Here is a 26794-nt window from a genome sequence, read left to right on the forward strand (position 1 = left end):
AAACAAACAGTGATTCTAAATTTCTTTATTATTTACAGTTATAAGTACTGTACAAAACCTGAAAACTACAACGTACGAATACGACGACTCACTACTCGAACTATTGCAAGGTTGCCAATCGTGCAGTCCTCCAGATGCAGTATGTGCAAGCTATGGGAGAATTTGACTGTGCGGGTGTTGATCAAAGGATCAAGCAAGCGTATCGCCGATACAATTGCAGGATATGTTGCTCCAAGCTAGGAACAATTAGCAAACAGCTACCACTTCCCGCTCCAGATCGCCCTAGTTCGAAAAGGAGCCAACAAGACCTGACAGGGACGGCAAGTGTTAGGTCGAGTGTTCATGCGGCAATGCTGGAGGCCCAGCTGAAGTATGCTGAAGAGGAACTTCGACGACGGGAACACGATTTGAAGGAGAACTGGAAGAATCGGAACGCCAGTTGGAGGAGAAGAAAAAGTTATCAGAAGAAGAAAGAAGTCTACATGAAAGGAAGCTGAAGGAGGTAAAGGAACTGAAAGCCATGCAGTCACAATTGATGAAGGAATCCATGGAAAAGCGGTAGGAAATCATTCGGCAAGCGGTCTTAACTAGCAGTAGAGGTGGATCCATTCCGGACTCCATCCAAAAACGTATCGGACTGGCTGGAAGAGCATACGGATGCTGGAGGGATTAGAGGAAAATCCGTCGATGTGCGGAAATTCTCGACGACCAGCAGCTTTACCTTCTCAACCAATAACTCATTCAAATCCGCTTCGCTCTGATGAATCAACAGTTCCTGCAACTCAAGATCATCCTAATCGGAATCCATCAATCTGAACGATCAACGACCCAGACAGGCAGCTGGTGGTAGCCAGCGGTTGATTTCAAATCAAGTCGTGCTAACACATTGCAGCGCGGCAAGTACTGGAAAAAGAGTTGCCAGTTTTTAGCAGTAATTGGCCTATTTGTATAAAGAGTTTCTACCAGTCCACGATCGCTTGTGGATATACGGATGCGGAGAACCTCATTCGCCTTCAGTCGTGCTCTAGAAATGATCAAGAGTCGTTTAGGGGTTCCTCTAGTGATACAAACCCTGCGGACACTCTTCGGTCGAGCAGAACTTCTCATTCGTTCGCGGATCGATAAGATCCAGCAAGTGTCACCAGCAAGGCGCGACCGATTGGGCACTTTAATGGACTTCGGCATTTCTGTGCAGAGCCTCGTGGACCATCTCATAGCGGCTGATCAGGAAGACCACCTACCGAATCCAGTCTTGATGCGAGTATTAGTGGAAAAGCTCCCGGGATTAATATGTCTAGACTGGATTGCCTTCAAAACCCGTTGTCAAACAGCTAACCTGGAAACATTCGGCAATTTTATGCCCGGGCTAGTGAATGCAGCGAGCGACATCACGTTCGATCTGCCAGGATCCAGCAGTTCTTCCAGGGTAGAAAAGCGGAAGCCGGAACGGAAAGAGCTGGGATCTATACATATGCATACTTCTGGGACACTACCACTACATTTCAAAACAACCGACCAAACCTTGTGTGTCATGTGGCATCGAGTGGCGAGTTGTAAACAGTGCAAGGCTGCCAACGTTGACGAGCGGTGGACCAAAAGTGGCTCTGCAGGACGTGTCTCAACAGCCATGGTAAGTGGCCATGTAGATCGTGGCGAGGCTGCGAAGTCGAAGGGTGTCGCAATAAGCATCACACGCTCCTCCACTCGTCATACACTCCTGGAAATGTGATCGTTTCTGCAAGTCACAGCCAGTATGGAGCCAGTAGTTCTCATTGGAAATCATGGTCCACGGGAGGTGCTCGCTTTTATCGACGAAGGTTCTTCATTTACACTGCTGGAAATGCCTTAGTATTTTCCCCCTGTAAGTTCATCCAAGTTCTCGAAATGATTCTGAAGATTTCTGCACTTCTGTGAAGTTTTCGAAGTACTTCTGAAGTTCTTGAACTTATTTAAGCTCCCGCAATTTTGCTATATTCAAAACGAAATACAATCAACTCTCCAAAAATCGATATTGAAGGGACCATCGAGTTATAAAACTAGCGACTAGCGATATGAATTCAAAAAATGGCTCAAGAATCCATTTCCGGAAGTTCTGAGTAGTTAACTGAAATTCTAGGAACTTCTTAAAATATCTTATAGAACCACATTGAGGTTCTTAAAGGTTCCAGAAAGTTCCTCATATTTTCAGGATGCTTACTTCCCTTATATGTTCGCAGTTTTTTTTTATGAATCTTCACTGAAATTGTCAGAATTTCCTTTCATTCCTCAGAACTTCTGTACAGTTCATACAATCCTAATCTTTCAGAAAGTTGATTAAAAACTTTAAATGAATCATTTAATTTTTTCCTTAATTCCGGCACTTTAATTTGGTTTTTGATTGAGCTTGTACATGGAATACGAAACTTCAAGGCTTTGAATATTTTGAGATCTTAGACTTATTAAAATGAAGTAAGAGTTAAATTTCATTGTAATGCTGATTCTTAACAACAGACATTCATGTCTTAAAAACGTTTTCGTTAATTGCTGTTGTTTTTGATTTACCAAAACAAGTCATATTTTTAACGCATTTAAAAAAAATAGCTGTCTTATTATGAAACTGAAAAATATCCGTTAAAATATTGGAAAATCCTGAAACACCTTCATAAAATAAGAAACCCCCGATTTTTCAAATTTTTCTAGAGTTCTATGAACTTTCCGTTAGTTTCCTGAAATATAAAAAAATAGTTAATACAGTTTTAAGATTTCCACTGAAGTTCTTGAAATGTTTCCTTAGTTCATCAAACTGCAACTCATTCCCTATAATCTTTAAACATCTCTGAAAGATGTTTTTGATACTTCCCTGAAGTTATTGGAACTGCCCTTAAGTTCCCTTAACTTTCCTAAAGTTCTCTAAACTTTCCTAACGCTCACTATACTTCCCTGAGCTTCTCAGAGCTTAATAAAAGTTCCCGCCTATTTCCTGAACCTAAATGAACTGCCTTGAAGTACTTTGATCTTCTCTCAAGGTCCCGCAATTTTTCATAAAGTTTTCGAAACTTCCTTGAAGCTCACGGAACATCTTTTAACATCTCCAATCTTCGCTAAACTCTCTAGCATATAATTGAGTAGGCTAAAAGCTGAATAAGCCTGTCTTTAGTTTCGTTAGACAGATCTGCTACAAGAATTGTTTGTTGGTTTCTGAGACCTTCTTTGGAGCTTTTGGTGCTTTCCTGAAGTTACCTAAATTGTAAAGAAGTTCTCATAGCTTTCTTTATGTTCTGGCAATTTTTTTGATAATAATGGAATTTTCCTGATGACCCCACCATTATCTTGAAATTTTCAGAAAATTCTTGAAATTTCCGGAAATTTCCATGATTTCTTAAAATTGTTTGTTATAATTTTTTCAATTTTCCTGAAGTTAATAGAAGTGCTCTGAAGTTCTTTGATCTTGTGCAAAGTACTCGGAACATTCCTGATGATAAAGAAACTGTCTAACATTCTCTTAACTTCTTTGGTGTTCGTTGGACTTCCCTAAAGACCTCGGAACTTCTTTAAAGCTTTTCTCGAATTTTGTTTGTCTGAAATTAAAGTTTTCTGATCTTTTCTGAAGTTCCCGCAATTTTTCTAAAGTTCTCGAAACTGCCATAAAGATATCCAAACTGCTCTTAAAATGTTCCCACATTTTCTCGAAAATTCCGCAATTTTCCAAAAACTATCGGAACTATGCTAAAATTTTCGGAAATTTCCTGAGTTGTTCAGAACTTCTTTGGAAGTCCTGAAACACGATTAATGTTAATTGAACTGCCCTAAGGATCTTCTCGGAGCTTTACTGAAGTTGTCACAATTCTCCTGAAGTACATCTTTGATGCTCTGAAATAAATTAAAATGACCGAAAAATTTCTTAACTGAACTTTCCTCAAAGTCTCGGAACATATTAAAGGTTATGGAAATTTTCCTGAAATTCTTAGAACTGACCTGACTTTTTTCGAAACTTGCCCTTGCTATTAAACTTCTGAAAAGTCCGGGCTTTCCAAAAATTCTCTGAATATTCCTGAAATTAAAACCTCTGAGCATCCCTGCAGAACTCTAAGCCTAGCTTGCCTGGTCTTCTTAGAAGTTTATTAAAGTTTGTTACAATTTTCCTGAAATTCTCACGACATCTCTAAAGTTTGTTTTTCAAGCGCAAGGCTTCGAAGAGAATTTCTTACTACAATCTTTCACTTTCCAAAATTTAACCTTGTTTCCATGGCGTTCTGTAGAGCACCTTTCGGATAATTTTCATTTGGAAAACATCTTAAGTCTTATTGAGGCTTTGGAAATCTTTCGAGATCTTGAACTTCATCAACAAAATTCACGTTTACATCAAATAACAGTGTGATGTGTCAGAAATGAGACTCTCACTAATACTATCGTACCGTTCTAGCCGTTTAACCTAGTTTCACAAAATGTTGCTCCAGATGACAAGAATGAAATTCTCAGATTACTCCACGCTCAGAAGTCAATTTCGGACATCATTGCCGGACGAGAAGATGTTCACTGTCGATAGATTGTCCAACAGTCGCACCAACCGGTATATAAGTTCGAATAAAGCATCTGATATAAATACCTCAGAACATCAAATTCACGTTTCGCATCAAGCATCAAGCGTGGTGGTGTTCGGGTGGGTTGCTTCTGATGGCAAAAAATGGATGCGAATTTTTGAATTCCAGCAAGTGAGGCAGCTTCCTCACCTGGACCCAACCTATTAACCCATCAACTCATGAACCAGGGACCAACGGCTATACTTCTATTCCGAAGGAAGGCGTGATCAGAGATTTTATGCCTCAGAAAATCTCGACAGCGCCAACTGGGATTGAACCCAGGCCTTTTGGAGTGAGAGGCAATCACGCTTAGCACTACACCACCGGTGCCGCTAACTTTTTGAAGATGCTGCAGTTTTCCTAAACCTAATGGAACCCCCTTGAAGTTCCTAGAAGAGCTGTAAACTTTTTGAGAAATTTTGGGAAATTTCCTTATGTTCCAGCAGTCTGTTCAAGAAACTTCCCAGAAATGCTCCGAACTTAAAAGCATTTGCGCCGTCCTTCAAGTTGATTCCTTAATTTTTGCCCTGAAGTTATCTTATCTTTCCCACAGTTCTTGGAACTTCCCTGAATTGTTTAATAATTTATTTGATAAGGCTCAATTGGATTATTTTTACAGAGCCAAGGATTCTTGTTCACTGTACAAAACATCGTAAAATTATAGTCAAAACCCGAGCAAAGTTTGAGATCAAATTAAAATTTAAATTTGATGTTGTGATTTTGCTGTTGCTCAGGTTGCTGTCGATTTGGTCGTTTTAACGGTTAAAATATCAAAATTGAGAGGAAAAAAATCTTCCTGTGACATCACATTGAAAATTATTTCTGCTATCAGTAAGAGCAAACTGAAAACTCAATTTGATATCAATTTTTCCTGTTGATAACAAAACAAGTGTTCAATTTGATGTTATGCTAAGGCAATGAAAACAAACCCATAACAACATATTTTTGAAGGGCAAATGTACAGCAAAATGAAAACAAACAAACAAATTATGATTTCAGTTTGATGTAGATATCAAAACTTGATTTCAATTTGCTTTCATTTTGATGCTGTACTTTGCTCGGGAAGGTACAACACAATCAGGCTTGCTGAAACTCCTCAAACTCACTGGAGTTTTTAAAACACTATATTCCTGTGAGTTTAGCCAGCCCTCACCTCGAGTGAGTGGCAGCAAGAATATGGAACACATAAACAAAAACTTATCGCGAGAGAGGGAGAGTGAACTTCAGTGAGAGGATGATTTGACGTGAGGTGCGCTTTTCGAAACTCCGGATGACTTCTTTGTTCGAAGAAAAAAGCTCAGAGTTCACCCAGAGTGAGAGTAAGAGCGTGTGATAGAAAACATGAACATGAATGGCAGCAAACCTCACTCTCATTTTATCCCCCTTCGCTCACAAGCTCTGAAGCTCAGTGGAATGATTTGGCAGTAGGAATTCTACTCCTTAGAAAAATGCAACGCTCGGCTCATTTCAAACTCGCGAGCGAGGCTCCATCAAGCCTGAACACAATAAACACTTTATCTTCCGCTATCCAATAAGCCTCCTCCATTAGAACGGGATCCGCTTGAAGTGATTTAATTGTATGGCAGTATCGCCAACGGAGGGCAGAGCACTTCCATTGCAGCAATGGACGCAAAACGTGGTCATCACTCACACACTCATCACGAAATGGTTGCTTTCCAAAGTTGACAACGCATCGACCCAAAGAACTGCTGATGAAGAACAATGAGGAGGATCTGCTGCTGCCGAGTAAATAGACGATCGCGTGATACACATGGAGATTGGCTTGCTCTTGTCGACAGTCGAGTGAACATTCCACTTCACTATAGTTAGCGCAAATATGCTGATATTCACGCAACTGTACTGAAGTTTTCAGAATTAACCAGAAACTTCTGTAAAGTTCTCGCATTTTTTTCAGATTCAATGAAACTGCCCGGAAGGTCTCTAATCTTCACTGAAGTTCTAGAAATTTGCCTAAAATGTATGGACCTGCACTGAAGCTATTGAAACATACCCTTTAAGGTAATTCAACTTCCCTGAAGCTCTCAAGACGATCTTGAAATTTTTGAGTAGTTTCTGAAGATTTCGGATCTTCTTTGACGATCTAAAATCTTCTATAAAACACTCAAAACTTCTTAATTCTTCCCAATTATTTTCCTGAAATAAATAGAACTACCATAATGTTCTAAACTTGTTTTGACGTTAGCGAAACTTCCCTACTGTTTACTATGATCGTGGAACTGCCCTGAAGCTCCCAGCACTGTCCCGATGTTCACCAAGCATCTAAACTTCATTGAAGTTTTTCTACTTTGTTCTTAGATCATCTCTAAAGATCCCACCATGTATCTGATGTTCACGGAACTACTCTGAAGTGCTCAGAAGTGTTCCAAAGTTTTCTGGTCGTTCCTCAAGATGTTTAAATATACCTGAAGCTGTCTGAACTTCCATGAAGTTTCTGAAACTTCTGTAAAGCTCCTGCAATTTTCTGGAATTAAAAGGAACTGTCCTGGAGTTCTCTGATCTTCATCGATATTTTACTGAAGTTTTTCAAAACTGCGCAGAAGTTCTCGAAATTTACCTTTTAAGATACTTAAACTTCCCCAAAGTTCCAAAGTTACATTTTTGGATTATGTTTTCACAAGTATTTTTCACATGCTATACAGTTAGATTTTTTTTGTCGAGATGGGCACCACCAAACAGCTCGGCATTTTATTTTGCTGGCTCTCCGTGAAAAACTTGCCTAGATCCATCTAACAAAAGTGAATTTTTCCGAGATCTCAGCTAACAAACATAAATTTTACTGAATCTTGGCAAGTTTTTCACTGAGATCCAGCAAAATAAAATGGCGAGCTGCTCGGTGGTGCCCATCTCGGCAAAAAAAAAACTACAAGGGACAGCCTTATGGGGTTGTATGCAATGGTGACGTAGGACTACGTGGTCTTATCTAAAAAATCTTATTTGTTAACTACAGAAGGAGCTTGTGTTTTGTGTAGGAATAGGAATTTGAGCGGGGTTCTCTCTGTTTATACTCTTTAGTATGACGCGCTTAACATAGATGGCCCACAGCGACTCACGAAGAGCTACTGATTCCGATCAATAGTGGTGCAGGTTCTTCCTCTTTCTGCATATGCTCAAGTGGGCTGCAGGCTGCTTGCAGGCAGCCTTTCATTGTGTACTGGAGAACACTACCACTCATCACGCGGTGATTGAATAAATACCGTTTGGAATTCAACTTTGAAGTCTGTGTTAGGGAAATCACTTTTCGCAGGCAATCGGTGATAATTGTAATTATCAAAGTTCTTGCAATTTTTAATAGTGACATTTTGAGAAATGTTAAAGTTATAAATTTAACAGATGCGTAGAAATATTGCTGATCGATTGGTGATAAAATTATTGAAATTTGTCCAGGGGCAGCTGAGTTATTAACGTTCAAAAATTTTCATAATTGTGTTACATGTTCCATTTTCGGTTTTCACAAAGTGTACCCCCATATAGAAGTCACAGATGTAGTCCTTCGTCAATATAAGTGTGTAGGGTCAAATTATATTTTCCTTAAAAAAAATTCAAACGTTTGTTTACATCACGAATGGTGGAGCAACATTTCTTCACTTACAACACAAGCTTGCAATACCCAAGTAACATTGCAAGTTTTATCGAGGATTCAAAGCATTCTACAAGTCTTTATCATGGTCTACAGAACCCTCATGAAACCAAGATTGTTACTTGGATAGCTCATTACAGCTAAAATGTTATTATTCGGAATTATGAAACTATGAGGTATTATGTGACCTGCTCTCAGAGGGTCATAATTAGAGATTTGCTGATTGACCGCTCATCGCGATTGGTCGTTACAGCTAAAAGCGATAATTGTGACCCTCTGAAAGCAAAATTTACAGGTTTCATTTCATACTTAGGAAAAATAGTATTCTAGCTGTAATTGGCATTTGCAAGTTGGAGAACAACGAAAGACAAACACTCTTTCGCATCAACGTTGTCAATTTCCTGGAAATTGAAAACAAACTCAAAATCGATAGCCAAACAATCGTGTGCCGTCTCCCGTGTGGACATCCCGTTCGATACGAGTCCGAGAAACTAATCCGATTTCTCTGACCAATGCGCCATCGGCACCACCAGTCGACGATTCTGAAAAGCAACAACATGCATCTCTGAACAGTATCGTGCACTGGTCATCCTCCTCGTCCTGGTGTCCTCGGCCAATAGTCGATACAAACTAACAAAGCGAGGATAGAAGGCGAGTAAAAATTGATGCGTGTATGTGTGTGCGATTATCGTGTGTATGGCTCTTCAACCCGTCCAAACCGGGAATGTGTCACCGCTACCGCAAAAACCTGACACGATCCACCAAGCCACCCCCGTCATCCACCGGGGGGAAAGACCAACGGGTTTGCTGCGAACCGTGTGCTGCATTAGAGCAACAACCATGGTGACGGAGGATTCAACTCGTTCGAATGCAGCAGCAGCAGCAGTACCCTCTGGACGGAAGATGCTCGTCTCGGAAAATATGTGTCTGGTGGCCCGTCGTCGCCGTCGTCACCCCCGGGTGGATTTCGGATGGGTCGATTGCGTCGAGTCCCAACAGGTTTATAAGCCGTTTCTATGCACCAAGAGGTGTGGTCGTATCACAAAAATGTACCACCACTGCCACCGCTGCTGCCAGAAACCGGATCCCGCACATTCGGGCATACAGCGCAGAAGAGATGCAACGACGAAATATGCACTTTGTGTTGTGAATCGTCGTCTTCCGCAGGAGCACCGTGTGGGTGTCTCGCATAGTTCACCTGTATCCCTCCACGACGAACGCACGGCCGGTCGAACGGTCGGTGACCAATGAAATGTGAATCCCGACCCCCCGGTCTTTGCATATTTGAACTCGAGAATTTGAAATATGCAGGCAGTCAAGTGGTTTGTCTCCGGTGGTGGTGGTGGTGGTGGTGGTGGTGGTGGTGGTGGTGGTGGTGGTGGGTGATGGTGCTTCTGTGCACCGTTGACAACCGTTTGCTGTTTGGCACTCGCCAATGGTGCCATTTGGATTGGGGATGCAATTTTGGATGCAGAGGGTCCTGCCCCTTGGTGCAGAGCCCAACAGTAGAGCTGCTCATTTGGACCGTGCTGAATGTGACACCGTGCTAATTGGTTGTAGATCCGGCGGATTAGCCGAATTTGTAGCTAATAAGTTGCTCCGGTTGAGTGTGGAACTTTCGGTTTTGAGTGTTGGCGAATAACAAGGCAAATCCAGTATTTACGGACGCTCAGTGGAGGTCTGTTAGACTCTAGCACTTGTCTGGATTTACTCAGTCGATTAGTATACTCCTAGACTAAGTAAAATTTAGAATAAGAAAAACCCACGTTTTCGAGATTTTGAGTGAAAAAACACTCAATAATGAGGCGATCTCATCGGCCGTGTATTTACCGATAGAATACCGATTAAGAGCTTCATATTTCCAATGCTTTTAAGCACTGAATAATGCTGATTACCGGCTTGTAAGTACTAAAGGGTGATTTGGTCAAAATTTGGTCAATATCAACTTGACGTATTTCTTTCAATTTTGCATTTAAAAAACCTGAACACCCCTCATTTTGAAGGTGTGTGTGTGTAGAATGTTGCTCCTATTTTGATTTTGGAATTCACTCTTCAGTTGTCAAAATGCCGTCCAAGCAAGAAGAGCAGCGTATCAAAATTTTGCTCGCGCATCGCGAAAATCCGAGCTACTCGCACGCAAAGTTGGCAAAATTGCTAAAAGTTGCCAAATCAACCGTTACAAATGTAATTAAAGTGTTTGGGGAACGTTTGTCGACAGCCAGGAAGTCTGGGTCGGGGGGAAATCGAAAACCGGAAGCCGCTGAGACGACAAAGAGAGTTGCCGGTAGTTTCAAGCGAAACCCTAACCTTTCTCTCCGAGATGCCGCAAATAAGCTGGGTGTATCGTCTACAACCGTGCATCGAGCCAAAAAACGAGCCGGACTATCGACTTACAAGAAGGTAGTGACTCCAAATCGCGATGATAAACAAAATACGACGGCCAAAGCGCGATCCCGGAGGCTGTACACGACGATGCTGACGAAGTTTGACTGCGTGGTAATGGACAACGAAACCTACGTCAAAGCCGACTACAAGCAGCTTCCGGGACAGGAGTTTTATACGGCAAAAGGAAGGGGAAAGGTAGCAGATGTTTTCAAGCACATGAAACTGTCAAAGTTCGCAAAGAAATATCTGGTTTGGCAAGCCATCTGTACCTGTGGCTTGAAAAGCAGCATTTTCATAGCTTCCGGGACTGTCAACCAAGAAATTTACGTGAAAGAGTGTTTGAATAAACGTCTGCTCCCTTTCCTGAAGAAACACGGTTGTTCCGTGCTGTTTTGGCCGGATTTGGCATCTTGCCATTACGGTAAAAAGGCCATGGAGTGGTACGCCGCCAACAACGTGCAGGTGGTTCCCAAGGACAAGAACCCTCCCAACACGCCAGAGCTCCGCCCAATTGAGAAATACTGGGCTATTGTCAAGCGGAACCTAAAGAAGACCAAAAAACTGCTAAGGGCGAGCAGCAGTTCAAGGCAAACTGGCTTTCTGCGGCGAAGAAGGTGGACAAGATGGCTGTACAAAATCTGATGGCAGGGGTCAAGCGTAAGGCCTGGCAATTCGGATTTGGAAAAGCGGAAGCCTAACTGAATATTTTTCCTGAATTTTATACTAATTGAACTTGAAAAAGAAATTTAATTTGATTTTTTAAATAAACGATTTCACCGATTTACACGCGTTTTCCCTTGACCAAATTTTGACCGTATCACCCTTTAGTAGTGCTAAATTAAAGTTGATTGAAGGGCTTAGACGAATGGTTATCAATTAATGGATTTTTTATCCAAAGGATGTAGGACCATTAAGTAAAATTCCATTAGGCCGAATGGGTTGCTTGACCAAATGTTGACGAATTAAAGATAGAACATATGTATCTCTGGAACAATTTCCAACACTCTGGGACTATGATTCTTTTTTCAAGACCTCTGTCTGTCGTAGACATAACCAGACTTGGAAAAAACCGGTTGCGTACCGGTGTGGTTTACCAAATCTCAACTGCTGAACACCGTGTTTGGACTTGCTGCTGGTTGTGTTTCGATCGAAACTCGAAAACCAAACCGTGTATCGTTTGCACGACACCCCGGTTTGGGTTTGGTTATCTCAAGACATCTTTCCCATACCAAAAATTCATAACTATTTACCATCGGAATCCATGCAATATGGGTATTTTGAGTCCGGAGAAGATGTCTAAAGGTAAAAAATGGAGGTTCTCCGCCATTTTTAAATCTAAGATGGTGAACTGAAATTCAAGATGCCGATCTTTACTAAACCGATTTTCAACTGAAACCATGCAAAATGCGTATTTTTGATATGGGAAAGGTGACCATAAGTAAAAAAATCCAGGCCCACCGCCATTTTGAAATCCATGATGTCGGACCGAAATTCAAGATGGAGACATTCTCAATACTATTTTTCATCTGAATCGATGGTATGTTTGATATGAAGAAAGTGTCGAACGGACTCGAGGTTTCGTTCTATGGATACCCCCATATTTTCCAGCGAAAAGTACTGCTTCACTACCTCGTGCAAGTCTTCGTCCTCACTTGCACAATGGCACCTGTGCAGGCTGAAGTATCGTTCCTTCTCCATCATCGCTGTTGGACTATGGATCGACCATCCCAGTCGCGTTTTGGTAGCGACGGGCTCATCCATTGGGGCCTACCTTAGCTCAGTCGGTAAAGGCGCAGCTACAAAGCAAGACCATGCTGGAGGTGGCTGGGTTCAATTCCCGGTCCGGTCTAGGAATTTTTCGGGTTGGAAAATTTCTCGACTTCTCTGGGCATAGAAGTATGATTGGACTTGCCACACAATTATACCAATGCAAAAATGGTACAGGCATCGAAAGCTCTTAACTATTAACTGTGGAAGTGCATCTAGAACACTAAGTTGAGAGCACGCAATAAGCTAATATGCGATATGCAATAAGCTTGAAATACGAAGAAGAAGAAGAAGAAGGGCTCATCCAGTTTCCTTTCACACCTCTTCAAGATGACACTTAAATGAGCATTATCGTTACCAATTAAAATCTTTGGAACAGCATCCTTGTAATCCTGGATCAGTAATCCAGCTTAGTATGGATAAAGTTTCACCAGGTCCTTATAACATAAAGTATGCTTCGGTAATCCCAAGCTCCTAACCGTTCGAGCTTCAGCAAGTGTGAACTTTTTTCGCTCTGTGACACTCGAGATGTCCGACTTCACCCGCATGGAATGCTCTACAGAACGAGTAATGTTAGCCGTCAAGGCCAAACACAGGTTGTCGGTTTTGCCATCGACACCTAGGTATTCAGCTAGCGTATCCTCAATCAACGTTATCGATGATCCGTCATCTAGAAACGCAAACGTCGTGATCGATCGTTCCCGTCCATAGAGTGTCACTGGAATGTACTGCACTGTTGCTCGATGTCGATGGATTGTTCTTCTTCGTACCGGAATGCAGCAATGGATGATGCCTATACTCACAACCTTCTATTTCACAACGTCCCTTCGACTTGCATGGGCGCCTGCCATGGGAAAATAAGCATATGCGACAAAGTGATAGCTTCTGCACCAATTTCCATCGGTTATCGACGTCCAGCTTCTGAAATGTAGCACAGTCCTTCACTTTGTGCAAGGGATCTTGACACACCTGGCGTGACTGGAGTTGTCCGCTGAATGTGGATTACAGAAATTATTTTCTTTTGTTCTGTCGTTCTTCCTGATGACTTGGTTTCGTCTCTACTGTCAAAGTAACTTCTGTGGCCGCGGATAATATCGTGGACATATATGCAGCGAACGTTCCACGATGCGACTTTATCTTCGACAGTTTTAAGGTCGCAATTCAACTGGTAGTCTTCCTGCGCCAGATGCACTCACAAACAGTACGGTAGACTTCGTGACGGTTCTGGCTTTCTACGAAGTAGCTTCGCAACTGCTGAATCTGGGAAACACATAGCGCTTGGAGATCAGTGATGCCTCTTCTTCCTTTATTACGTGGCAAGGTGACTCTCTCGACGGCCGACTTTGGGTGATGCATGCGATGCTTAGTGAACGCCACTCGTAGTCGTAGGCGATAGTCTCCAAGTCTGTTTTGGTCCACTTGATCACCCCAAAGCTGTAGGTCAACCAGGGGCACGGCAAACGTGTTTATCGCCTTTATCTTGTTGCCGGTCGACAGGAACGACCTTAGAACACGATTGATTCAATACAAGAACTTTTCCTGCAGCTCCTTCTTCACATTCCCATTGCGTGCTGCATAAGCCTGATGACTCCATCGTCCACCTTGTACAACTGCAGTACCTTGAGAAGGTACGAATGCGGTACTGAGTCGTGCGCCTTCTTGTGGTCGATGTACACCATGCTCAGGTTTCGTTAGAATATTTCATAATTTCTAGAAAACCTTTCAAAATTATATAACGTTGTAAAAATCGTGGATACAATGTCTTCTTTTTTTTTTTTTGCTTCATTGCGTCCCTACTGGGACTTTACGCCAGCTTTCAACTAAGTGTTCGTTGAGCACATCCACAGTTGTAAATTGTTAGCTTTCTAAGTATGTACTATTTTTGCTTTAGTATTATTGTGTGGCAAGCATACTCTATACCCAGGGTAGTCGACAAATTTTTCAACCAGAAAAAGTCCTAGACTGGATCGGGTTCCGGTTAACCGACTGAGATAAGAGCAGAGTTAATGTACACGTGCATCCATCCCGCGTGATAGAGACACGCTTTCTATAAGATCGTAGGTGCCTGGTACATTTCGAGACGAATTATTTCGCGTTTGTTTTTTGTTCCTACGTGCCTCATTCGTGTCACATGTGCTGTGTCTCATGAGCTAAGCTCGGCGAGCTCCAGGGAGATCGGCAGCGTACCAATGTCCTGCGTGCATGCATTCACCGAACTTCAGTGAACTTCGTAGAGTTTCATCGAACTGCTTCGGTAACTCTTCTTCTACGTACCTGAAAAAGTTATAAGACAACGACACTTCATACACCTCGCAGCTCGTAATGGACAGTATGGGCTGAATGAGGCTATTCATACTGTCGCTAATGTGATTAGTAACACTTATGCTTTGTTTGACTCTAATGTTCCGTTAACTGTTTTCACTAGAACACTGTCCTGATTTTGAATGTTTCTTTGGTATTATTATTATATTTTGTTTTATGCATTAAGACCAGCATATGTCAGATGAATCATGAGCTAAATATAGTGAAATTATTAGAAGTTCTGAGATCAAGGAAATGTTCAAAAAACTTCGTAAAAGTGTGAACTTTAAACAAGTTGAGGTATCTTCGTAGAAGTTTATTGTTTAATGGCAGGCAACCTCTTTATTCTTCAAGGACCTTTTTTATAACTTCAGAGCTTTGATGAAACCTCATGGACTTGAAATAGTTCAGAGAATTCCGCACAAATTCAGGAAATTTCGTGCGTCGAACTTTGCGGAAAATCAACGAGAAACGTAGACGTGAAGCAATCTTTGATGAAGTTTTGTGGACTGCGTAATAATTCGAGGAACTGCGTATAACTTCATAGAAGTACAAGGCATTTTGAAAAAGTTCAGGGAATTTCGTAAAGATAGAAGACTTCAGGGATCTTCGTTTCAGTTTAGGGAACTTCATAGCAGTTTGTCAGAGATCTTAAAAATCTCAATGAACTTCCTGAAGATGAAAATTTTGAACCATCGTTTAATTTCAAGGTACTTTGAAATTTGAGTAAATTTTCTAAAACTTAAGGAAATTTTGTAGATATTCAGGAAACGTTGCATAAGTAACAGGATATTCTTTTAGATATGCTCCCTAGACATCCAGGAAGTTTTAAAAGATCAGCATTTGCTGATGTTCTTCTGATCTGAATTAGCGAGTTGCTGAAAAAAAGGATGGCTTAAGAATGTGCTTAAGTTTTTGAATATCATAATTTTTCAAATGGATAGATCAACTTTCAACACGGTATTTTCCAAATTTAAACCATACACTCTGGCAACATGGTGCAACATGGTGATTTTATTGGTTGATCTGTTGCAGGTTGTAGCAATGGCTGTACCACTTTCTGGTTTGTTGTAGCGAGATGGTGGCGCTTGGTGGTCACTTTGTGGAATTGGTGCCGATATTCAGGCGCTTCCTTCTGACACTGTTGGTATACAAAGGCAAGGTCGCCCATTATCCAACCGAAAATGTTATTTCTTCTTAGCGATTACGGACATCGACGCGAAAACGATGCCATCGAAACCCGCAGAGCAATGGTCAGCAGAAGCCACCTAGATCGTACCGTGCCAACCAGAAAGCGATTTGAAGGAACGGAACAAAAGGTCGGTAGACTTGGTGATATACATAATTGGATTGGTAAATATATCAGTGCACTGGTCTACACGCTCATCTGAGTTAAAGCCAACGATGCCCGCTCATGTCACTATTTTGCTGCAGCTATTTAGCATAAACCGCGCCATCACCTAGTGAGTCACCGCTGGTGTTATAGAATTTATCTGAATGCTCGATCACATAAGGCACATTAAAAAAAATCTGAACATTTTTAAAGTAAGTAATACGCCAAGAAAAAAATGTTCTGCAAAAAATTCTTCCACCCATTGAATTATCATAACATTGCTGCATTCGTAGCATTCCGATATAATCTATTCAAAATACGTAACATCCAATCTAACAATGTATACCAGTTGTGTTGCCGATGAATGGTTAAATTACGTTGAAAATGTGTGAACGTCTTGCAACGGTCAAATCCCCGTACTAAACAATACCGATACACTTTTTGAAGAATTTTTGTCCATTCTATATTCCCAAGCAACACAGAAAACATCTACAATTTTTTATTTTTTTATTCACGTTGCCCATATATCCCTTAAATGGTACAAGAAATACATCGTGATATCAAACTGTTTCAAGTTTGTTGCTTGATTTACTTTAGGTTTCAATAATGGAACTCAACTGTTTCAATATACTGCTTGGATGACTTCTCAAATTATGCATAAAATGGGAGGAGCAAGCATGTTACACTCAAATTGGCATGAAGTTATATGCTACGTGATATTGTATGAAACACTTGAGCAACAAATCTAACTAACGTTGTATTTGTTGCATAAAAGTTCGTTAAAACATTATATTTCTTGAAACTTTGGTGCAAAACAGTGTGAATTATATGTTTTTTGTATCTATTGAGCAACTGTTTAGAGATGTTACTTAAAAGTTTGCGAACCAAGATGTGTTGATGAACCTATTTGCAATCTTGTTCCAATTAAGCGTTTTGAATCTATAAGTTTTAAAATATTTCATGTAATTGTGATGTTGTAAAACACGTTTGGACTACATTGGCAAAAGTGGAGAAATCGTAATGCATGTGCTAATATCTGCATAGTAAATGAATCTAACAAATAACCATGGTAAGGAAGACTACGACGAGGACGATAGGATTACGGACGACGGAGGACGATGGTGACTAACGACGATACGAACTTAGACAAAAACGATAACCACAGAAGCAAAGTCGAAATTTATTTGAGGCCCAATAATAAAGAATCTTTTCAATCCGGATCTGAGTGACACAGTTTCACCCCCTCCAGTTCCTATGCAAAATACCAGTGGCTCCGTTGGGCATTCCGAAGAGATCCCCGATTGCAGCTATAAGATTTACACCAGCAGAAATGCGGCAGGACCCCCGCTAGCAGCATCCTAATCAGCGCAAAAGTTGAACACCGGCGGAGGTGATGTTACAGCGGCTCCGACGATTTTTCCGCCAACAGCGGCTGGCGTGGCCATAATCAGTTGAGAGGGTGTTCCAAAGTGCCAAAAAGAACGGTTGGATCGATTGTTGCTGGAGCTGTTGTAAATTTTGATGCCGTTTTCGAGCTGACACCAGAACTATTGGCTCCTAATGCCAAAACGATGCCGCTACAACTCGATGCCACATTACTACTGACAAGTGACGTTTAAAGCACGCACATACTCAACTAATGCTATGATTGTTCAAACTACGCATTTGCTACTTATTTTCAACATAACTGGAACATGGATATCATCGATAATATCCAATGGTGCAGATATGTTAACAAACCGTTGCGGTGTTGTTGCAGTTTAATGAGAATATTTAATTTTAATTTCCACTCATCTGTAACGTAGAAATTACTTGTTGTTAACTTTTCATGATGTCTTGAAAAATAGCTACATTGTTGTAACGTACTTTTTAACATTTTTGCAACAGTTCAGTGAGTTGGATTATATCTGGATGAAACGTACACTACCGGCCAAATTTATGTTGCTATGATGAGGAATGTTAATGTTTGGAAAATTTATGAACATAAATATTGCAAACATTGAAATAATAAATCAATTAAGAATTATGCACTAGACAATGATTATGTGAGAGCGTTTTGAACTCAAAGAAGTCGACTCTATTTGCTTATGGTATAATGTTGTTCAAGTGAAGCTTTGATTCAAGGCTTTGCATTATAAGCACCAGCTATTTTTTCAAGATGAGTGAGTGATGGCTTGAAATCTTACGGTTTGTGTAATCGACAGATTTACACTTCCACAGTTGGTGTCACTCAGTCTGATAAAAAAAAAATGATAAATTTAGTCTATGTTAAGCTAGCCAGAGCGGTATAAACTAGAAGTTTGAATCCTGGAGGTTTGAAGTTACACTAATTATTGAATAGTGTGTGCACCTGTAATATTATGATCGATCAAAGGGTCAAAAATCATGCATTTGTGTAGTAACCGGACGTTGATGCTACACAGCAGTTAGCTGGTATCTTTATTTGGAATTGAATTGTTGTTTCATATTTCTGGCAGTCATACGAGTCCTTCGGAATCCGTATGTATAGGGTAGGAGTACTGGCTCACCCACCCTAGGTCCATAAAATACTTCTTCAAATTAGATTTTCACAAGGGACTGGTACGCCAACATCTTTTCGTAGGCAGCATAAAAAAGTGAAAACGAATAAATCAAAGCTAGGCCCAAGCGTAGGTTCGCGGTTATCCTCCCTATTGTTATTAGTAGATAGAAAGATGCCACCGCCCTGGTTTTTCAGCAGTTTTGCGTTAAATATGCTTTCAATCAGCTCAAAATGAAAATTAAAATGAAATATTGGTACTGAATAAAAAAAAACTGAATTGGTTTAAAAAAGCTACACAAGCATTGTAGCCCTTAATTATTGTTAGGAAAGTATTTATTTTAAATTTGATGTGTTGATGAGAATTAAGTTTGTGGCTTAGGGTTGGACTATTAATGAAATAGGGTGCTGGTAGGTGTTTTTTGGGCACCCACTGATATAAGGACGATGCGGTTTCTACCAGCCTGTCAGAAGATCTTTTCGGTGATCGTTTCACAACAGTGAGAACCTCACATTAGAGCGCCGAAAAAGCACCTGGGCATATTATGTAGAGTGAGCACTGACCATCCCATTGATGATTAAATTTGTTTTGACCATAATTTTGAGTTTTAAGAACGCATCTTCATGCTAAAGTCTAACCGATAGGAATCGAATGAAACCAAAAATTAATCACAGACACAAACACACCCACATCTAGAGAGAAATATTATTGTACTGAAAATTTTGACCCGCAATGTACATAATCAGTATGCTGTTGGTAAGACTGACAGCCATATGCAATCCGCCGGAAATAAATATAATGAATTTATTTTTCAATTTATTCATGTTTCACACTATATTAACATAAATATATGAAATACTTATTACAGCTGTATTTTTTTTTAATAGTATGAATTAAATTGATTTTGCGAAAATTACTTTTTTTATTTTAACACTACAGATTTGTGACATCAATTTGTTAATTTTCAGAAGGCGCGTAAATTTATTCGAAGTATTTCGTTTCACCATAAAACTTGAAGCGGTTAAAAAAAAGGGAATAGACATCAATTCTTAGAAGTCGTTAAGTTCATATGTTTATTCTAATTACTTTTTTCTACGATTGTCATCTACGATTTTTCAGTCCAAATAAAAGCATCAGTATTTTTTTTTTGCGCATAACCACACCAAAATTTCCAATACATATATATGGTTTACTAAAATGTCTTTCATATGTATTCGAAAACATCACTGTACTGTTTTAACGATGTCAGTTAAACATTACAGTTAAGTCAGTCAAAACCGCATTTGCAACTTGTGTCATTAAAATATTATGTAACATGAAACTTATTTGCAACATCTTTTGCAACAAACATAAGTTGCAAAGAGACTCCACCTTCTGCGCTTTTTAAGGTACAATCAAGTTTTATATGCGATGCGTTGTCCATAATTTAGACCTTCATTTAGTCACACTAAGGTTGTTGTTACTCGCTGAGAAACAAATGGTGTTGCTTGGGATTTTGATGTTATTCATGCAAGTGCAGTTAAGTGTTGAACTGGAAAAAAAATAAACAAAGAATATTCTAATTGACGGACAAATTAATGGCTTTTGCTATTAGAGGATTTCAAGAATTTAAGCACTGCAAATATATGCTACCTTTCCTCTAAAATAGGAATGGTTTGTGCAAACGCAAATGAAATGTCGGTCAAAGCAACCAAGTTTCAACAGCCTGTATTTCGCTTACCTACACCTTCCAGAACTTCGAGCTCTGCAGTTCTAGCATTAATCGTAGCACATGAGATAAGGCACATGAGATCAGCGCGAGCGTTGCGCACGCCAGGATTTTTGGGTGTCGCATTTGTTTCTCGCTCGTATCTTATTCCCGCTCGTCACATGTTGTTTTCGTTGCGACGGGAGACGGTTTGTTGAGAGTCTCGGCAGCACATTTTTGAACACACGAGGAAAATGTAACTCTGGATAAGAGAGACTCCCAGGATCCAGTTTGCATGTTGGATTGAAGATTCTTCTCCAGCGACTTCCTCGAAACTATTCAAAGCTTTGGACAATTACCTGAACTGTGTCCAAATCGACCATAGATAATTAAAAGCGCTATCACATACAGTGTTGGGAAAATCAGAAATCAATTGATATTTTGCAGCTCTCATGCGCTCGCAATATCACGCGTGCTATTGGAACAAAATATCATGCTTGATATTGATTTTACAAGCTCCTTTGATATTGCGAGACTTTTCACAATGTGCAAAAATCAAGCTGAGCGTTGACTCGACGCAAAACTGATTCCATTGTACATCGTTTTTTTAGAAAGGGAAAGCATAGTTTGCTATCTCTTTTTAATCTTCACCGATGGCAGACGCTAAAGGACTGCTGCAAGCCGTTATGGAAGTTTCGGTTGCATTCGGGTGTAAAGCAAAAATTCATTAAACTCAATCTCACCATAGTTTGGTGAGATTTGCAGTTGGTGTTTTTTTTAGCTTGATATTCCGAGCTGCGATGTCACAGCTTGCAAAATCAACCACAGTTGTTTGCTTGTTGATTTTTGTCTACGAAAATCAAGCGTGATCTTGGGCGTTGATGAGATTTGATTTTTTGATATTTTCCCAACACTGATCACATATATATCTATCTCATCATCAATCTTGATAATCTGCAAGAAAAATACCCATAAACCAAACCGTGTATTACAAGTTTAACACATCCTTGTTCTCAACCGGAGAATCCACGCTGTCAATTCTTGCCGGGAGGCACGAAAGGAATTACAGATTTCCCTACAGGTTCTCACCATATTATACAGCAACATACAACGTACGGCTTTCCTTTGTCTAGAAATGCGAATGAAAATCATCATCATTAACATTTTACAACTCCCCCGAAAACACAGCGTGGGTGGAGCCCTGTCAACAAGCATGTCGGCTGCTTGTTGTAAAATCATCTCTATCAATTTCACTGGATGCTCCGTTTAAAACGATAGAAAATAAAATTCCCTCATAGTAGATATGTTCTCATGTATAATTTTATCGTCCAGCAGTGCCAAATGATGAATCGATCCGACTCGTACATCTCCGATTCGCTTGAAACTTTGCGTAGTTGATTGCTATCGGCAATCATTTACGTTTGTGTTAAAAATGGCCATTTTGATGCTTGCCATTTTTTTCGAAATGGTGTATTCGAGATTTTGCAGCGAAAATTGTAACACGATCGAAATGACGTTTGACACAAAGTTTTTGGGGAAACGAAATAATTTCTTTGAAAATATGCACGGTAACTTTTTTGTTTGTAACTTTTAGTAAAATTTTTAAAAAAAAATGCTAAATACTTAAATAACAAAAAAAATGCAGATTTAATAATTAATGATTTTTTTTAAACTTATGAAAAATGCTAACTTTTGACATGTTGAAAAGCTTGAGCACCTCAAAATTGAGCAGTTCCAGGCCAAATAACTCAAAAAATAATAATGTTTGACTCATTTGACATTCTCCGGTTTTTATGATTCTTTGCATAATTGTATGTTATTGGCAATCATTCACATATAATCAAAATGTTGTATTTTGTAATCTTTTTTTCAAAATGGCGTTTTGGACATTTTCAATAAATTGTAACACAAAAACGTCACTTCTAATCGAAATGTCGTCTGACACAAAGTCCTACAACTATTTTTTTTTTTTAAATAATTTTTATTTAGGTCTTGCAATAAATTGCATATTCAAGATATTTAAAAAATGTATCAATACATCGATTCTATTATCAATATTCACATGAATAAAGTTGCTGTTTTTCAAAGTTGGTTGGAAATGCTATCTAATACGAAGCTTTAGTGTGATAATTTATTAGCTACAGAATGATCTTTTGAAGAGGGTAGGTGGATAATTCCATTAGAGTACGGCAGTATGAAAATTGAATACAAGTTGAAACACGTTGGTCATGACGAGAGGAGCAACACAATAGTTGGGTTAAGAAGAATTGCATTATAACACACCATCAACTGGAAATGCTCTCGCAACGTGGGGCTTTAGGTAGTGATGAAACGTCGCTAGAACTATTCCACGGCCGCAGACAGTGTATGAGCAAAGGCGGACGCACACTTTTTGCCTGTAGATTTGAAGACATACTTCAAATCTCCGCGTACATCGTTCGAAACGGCACCGGTGATGTAGTGGTAAGCGTGATTACCTCTCACTCCAGCAGGCCTGGGTTCAATCCCAGTCGGCGCCACCGGGATGTTCTGAGGCATAACATCTCTGATCACGCCTTCCTTCGGATGGGAAATAAAGCCGTTGGTCCCTGGTTCATGAGTTGATGGGTCGATAGGTAGGGTCCAGGTGTAGGAGCTACCTTCCTGGCACGTCGGTAGCATTGGTGCTCAGCACGGAAAACAAGATCGACGGAAAAAAACAAACCAAAGGAAAAAAATACATCGTTCGGGTTAGGCAAAAGGTGTGCGTTCGACTTTGTACAGTCGCATTAGTGGTCCTTCGCTCATTTTCAACTTCTATTCAGTTTTCATACTGACGTACTCTAAAGGAACAATCCACCTACCCTCTTCTAAAGATCATTCTCCAGCTAATAAATTATCACACTAAAGTTTCATATTAGCTAGCATTTCCAACCAACTCTGAACATCGCAAACTTCGCGTATGAAGTAACATAAAAACACTTTGAAAGTTGCTGTACTTAATGAACGTTTGTAAAACATAATTTCTTATCGCTGTTGTCATGTTACCAAAGATTGGCCGTACAAGATCGTCGAAGCTCAGCCTCTGCCTGTGTGCCCAAGCTGCAGCAACTCGCAAAACTTATGTTGCAAAGTCTCGACTTTGGGTCGTTTGCACGGTCGATGACGTTCATCAGTCTACGGTACTCCGTCTTCTCGTTCACTAGCAGGTAGTGATCAGTACGCTGGCTCGACGATGCCTCCTCGATGATATGTTCATATAGATCTTTTTCCAATAGATGCCTGGATGGTTTCGTTCCACTCTGGGTAGCTCAGTTTGTTCCAAGTAGAAACGATGCATTTGATCGCTGGAGGGTTTTTTCTTTTTTTTTTTGATTTGGTGTGGTAATAAGGGAATTTGCCGTAAGAGAAGTTTTAGGCAAGGAAGATCGGCGGAGGGAGGAATATTTTGGGCGAGAAGGGACTGATAATAGGGAAGGGAAACGATCTCCCCTGCAGGTGACGATTGACTAGATGCGCTTTGCATTTGACCGCCGGCAGTTGCAGTTTCAATCCACCCTGCTCTCTGCTGCACGCCAACTGCTGCATTGGGACTCGTGCGGGTAGCCCGCGATAAAAAAAAAGTCTCCATCGCTTTGCCATGTGAACACATTGCGGTGGAATAACAGACGAGAGGTACCAAACCTTCGCTGTGATGAAGATGTTCTGCAGTAGAACTTTCTGCTGCATGTTAAGCAACCATATGAGTTGCGAGATCCTGGATACTAAAGCGTCCCAGTTTAGTTTAGCATCAGCCGCACTGAGTTGGTGAAAGTAACGCCCAAAATCTTGACATTCTCCTTTGTCTGCAGCCCTGGTATCGTCAGTGGATCTCCATTGATGAAACCGACATCGATCGCCACGATCAGCCGATTTAGCTTTGCCCCGGATACGATCTCGAAACTACCAAACAGCTGATAAATACGGTCGATCGTGTATTTTGAGGTGGCAATCACCGTGATGTCATCAGCATACGCAACGCAAAGGTTACCAGCTCCACCCGTGTGAGGAGGGGATGAAGATAGAGCACGAACAGCAGCATCGACATCGTGTCTCCCTGACCTACGGACCGTTCTATACGGAACGGCTCTGAGAGGCACCCATTCACTAGCAGCCGTGATGAAGCGGCAGCAGCGACTCGAAAGAGCCAGCAGACGAAACCCTGGTCGAAACCCAGAGAGAGCAGGGTCCGATGCAGGAACTCATGGGAGACCCGATCGAACGCGTGGTCAAGATCGAACGAGATCATCTTCCCCTTCTGCTTCCTCGCGATTAGCTGCGCAATACGACCGCAATTGAGCGAAAGTGTAGCTTGGAAAATAGAACGGTCGGTATTTGCGCATTTTTTAGAGTCGCTCAGAACTCGATGGATCCGCAGTACTCGTTCCAGGCGGGTCTTCATCACGCGGGAGAGGATTTTAAAATCGACGTTGAGCAGGCTGATCGGACGGTATGCTCTTGCTGTCCCATTCCAACCTCGCTTTTTAACCAACACAATAGTGCCATTGGTGAATTCAGATGGGAACTCATTCGTCATAGCTTCATTGATAACGAAGTAGAGCTCTCGATAGATGACGTCGAAGGTTCGTAGGTAGAACTCTACCGGTAAACCATCGATCCCCGGTGATTTCCGTTTTTGCGACGTTCGGATGCAGTTTTTTAACTCGTCAATGCTAATTTCTGCCATTAGAGGTGCGTTGGCTTCGTCGTTCCCAGGTACGGCTCTCTCAGTTTCGAACCTTTCTTCCCCCACCTGAAGTATCGAAACATGTGTTGCTCGATCTCCAGAGAGCCTTGTATTTGCTCTCCTCGTTCGTTCTGCAGTCCTGTTACAGTTGTTTTTTACGTCGTCTATAACCCAACTGGAAAGTGGATATGCTCTCGCCGGCTATAAACGTCTCGTTGATGCAGATGAAGTTTTGCGCAAACTGCCGCTGCAACGTGAGCATTGAGGGTCACCAGCACGGTGGGATTCTGGTAATTGCCATCATATGCGAGTCGTAATTGCTCGTAGAGACGTTGTTGTTCAGCGTTGAAAGTCCTGAAAACTTCACTTGACTTCCAGCGTAAAAAAGATTTTATTTTTGGCTTCGCGCATGAGAGCCACCATGTCATCCAGCTGGGGAAATTTCCCCGTTGGCGGGTCCAAAACTGCCATCGCAATTGGAATTCCTCTAAGTTCTCGGCGGTTAAGGTGAGGGCGAACGGACCAGAAACCGCGTCCTTGTTCGCGGCCAAGGTTGGGGAAGGCAAATGCGCGCTGTTGGAGCTTAATGATCCGTGAATAAACATACGTGCGTGGCAGTACTCCACGGATGCTCGCAAAGCCCAGCACTGACATACATGCGGTCGAGCCTGGATGCCGCATTGTGTGTGATGTGCGTGGGTGCGGGGGTGCGGGGGTTGTGGGGTACAATTTCAGCCACAGATCGTGAAGCTGTAGCTGGTTTATCTAATCATAAATTCAAATAAAGTCTTTCGAATATTTCTCCAAGAGGTCAGGATGATCAGGAATTAATCTGACGATTTACAATAGATAAGAAATTCAAGTGAAGTCCTTCGGACATTCCTCCGAGAAGTTAGGATTGTCAGGAAATTATTCTGACGATCTACAACTGATCAGAGCTTAAAATGAAGGTCTTCAGATATTCCTCCAAGATTTTTTTTTTAATTCTTTATTAAAGAGATTTTTAGCCTTAGGCTAGTTCATCTCTAACAAATATTCCTCCAAGAGGTCTGGATGATCAGGAACTATTCCGAAGATATACAACTAATCAGAAATTCCAATGAACTTGTTCAGATATTACTACGAGAGGTGTGAATGAGCTTTTTTTTCAGAAGCCTTACAACTAATCAGAAATTTGAAAAAAGTCCATAGGATATTATTTTAAGAAATGAATTTTGTTTACCATTCTCTCAACATTTCTCCACCCAAACACATGGTCTTGCCTTCTGGTATCGTTTTCAAGTAAGTCCTTCGAATATTTCTCCAAGAGGTCTGAATGATCAGGAGCTATTCCGAAGATATACAACTGATCAGAAATTCCAATGAACTCGTTCAGATATGCCTACAGAATGATCATAAATTTCTCTGAAGCCCTACAAATATTCAGAGATTAAAATGAACTCTTTCGGATATTTCTCCAAGAGGTCAGGATGATCAAAATTTATTCTGAACACCTACAACTCATCAGATATTCAAATGAAGTGCTTTGGACATTCCTCCAAAAGGAAAGGATTATCAGGAATTATTCTGAAGATCTACAACTGTCTAGATATTCAAATTGAGTCCTTCGGATTTTCCAAAAAGAGGTCTGGATGATCAGGAACTATTCCGAAGATATACAACTGGTCGGAAATTCCAATGAACTCGTTCATATATTCCTACGAGAGGTTAGGATGCGTAAGAGTTATTCTGAAGATCTACAACTGATCAGAAAATCAAATGAAGATCTTCGGATATTCCCCCGAGAGGTCTGGATGATCAGGAACTATTCCGAAGAATACAACTGGTCAGCAATTCCAATGAACTCGTTAAGATATCCCTACAGAATGATCATAAATTTCTCGGAAGCCCTACTAATAATCTGAAATTCAAATGAAGTCTTTCTGATATTTCTCCAAGAG

The 26794-nt window shown here is 40.8% G+C and overlaps 1 pseudogene; it reads left to right on the forward strand.

The window, feature by feature from the left end:
* The first annotated feature begins 9462 nt into the window (after positions 1-9462).
* Positions 9463-26794, forward strand: part of LOC135706852 (uncharacterized) — a 48904-nt pseudogene continuing 31572 nt past the window's right edge.

This window comes from Ochlerotatus camptorhynchus, unplaced genomic scaffold (assembly GCF_037179485.1).
Source record: "Ochlerotatus camptorhynchus isolate MF236.1 unplaced genomic scaffold, CSIRO-AGI_Acam_v1.1 ptg000292l, whole genome shotgun sequence".
Lineage (NCBI taxonomy): Eukaryota > Metazoa > Arthropoda > Insecta > Diptera > Culicidae > Ochlerotatus > Ochlerotatus camptorhynchus.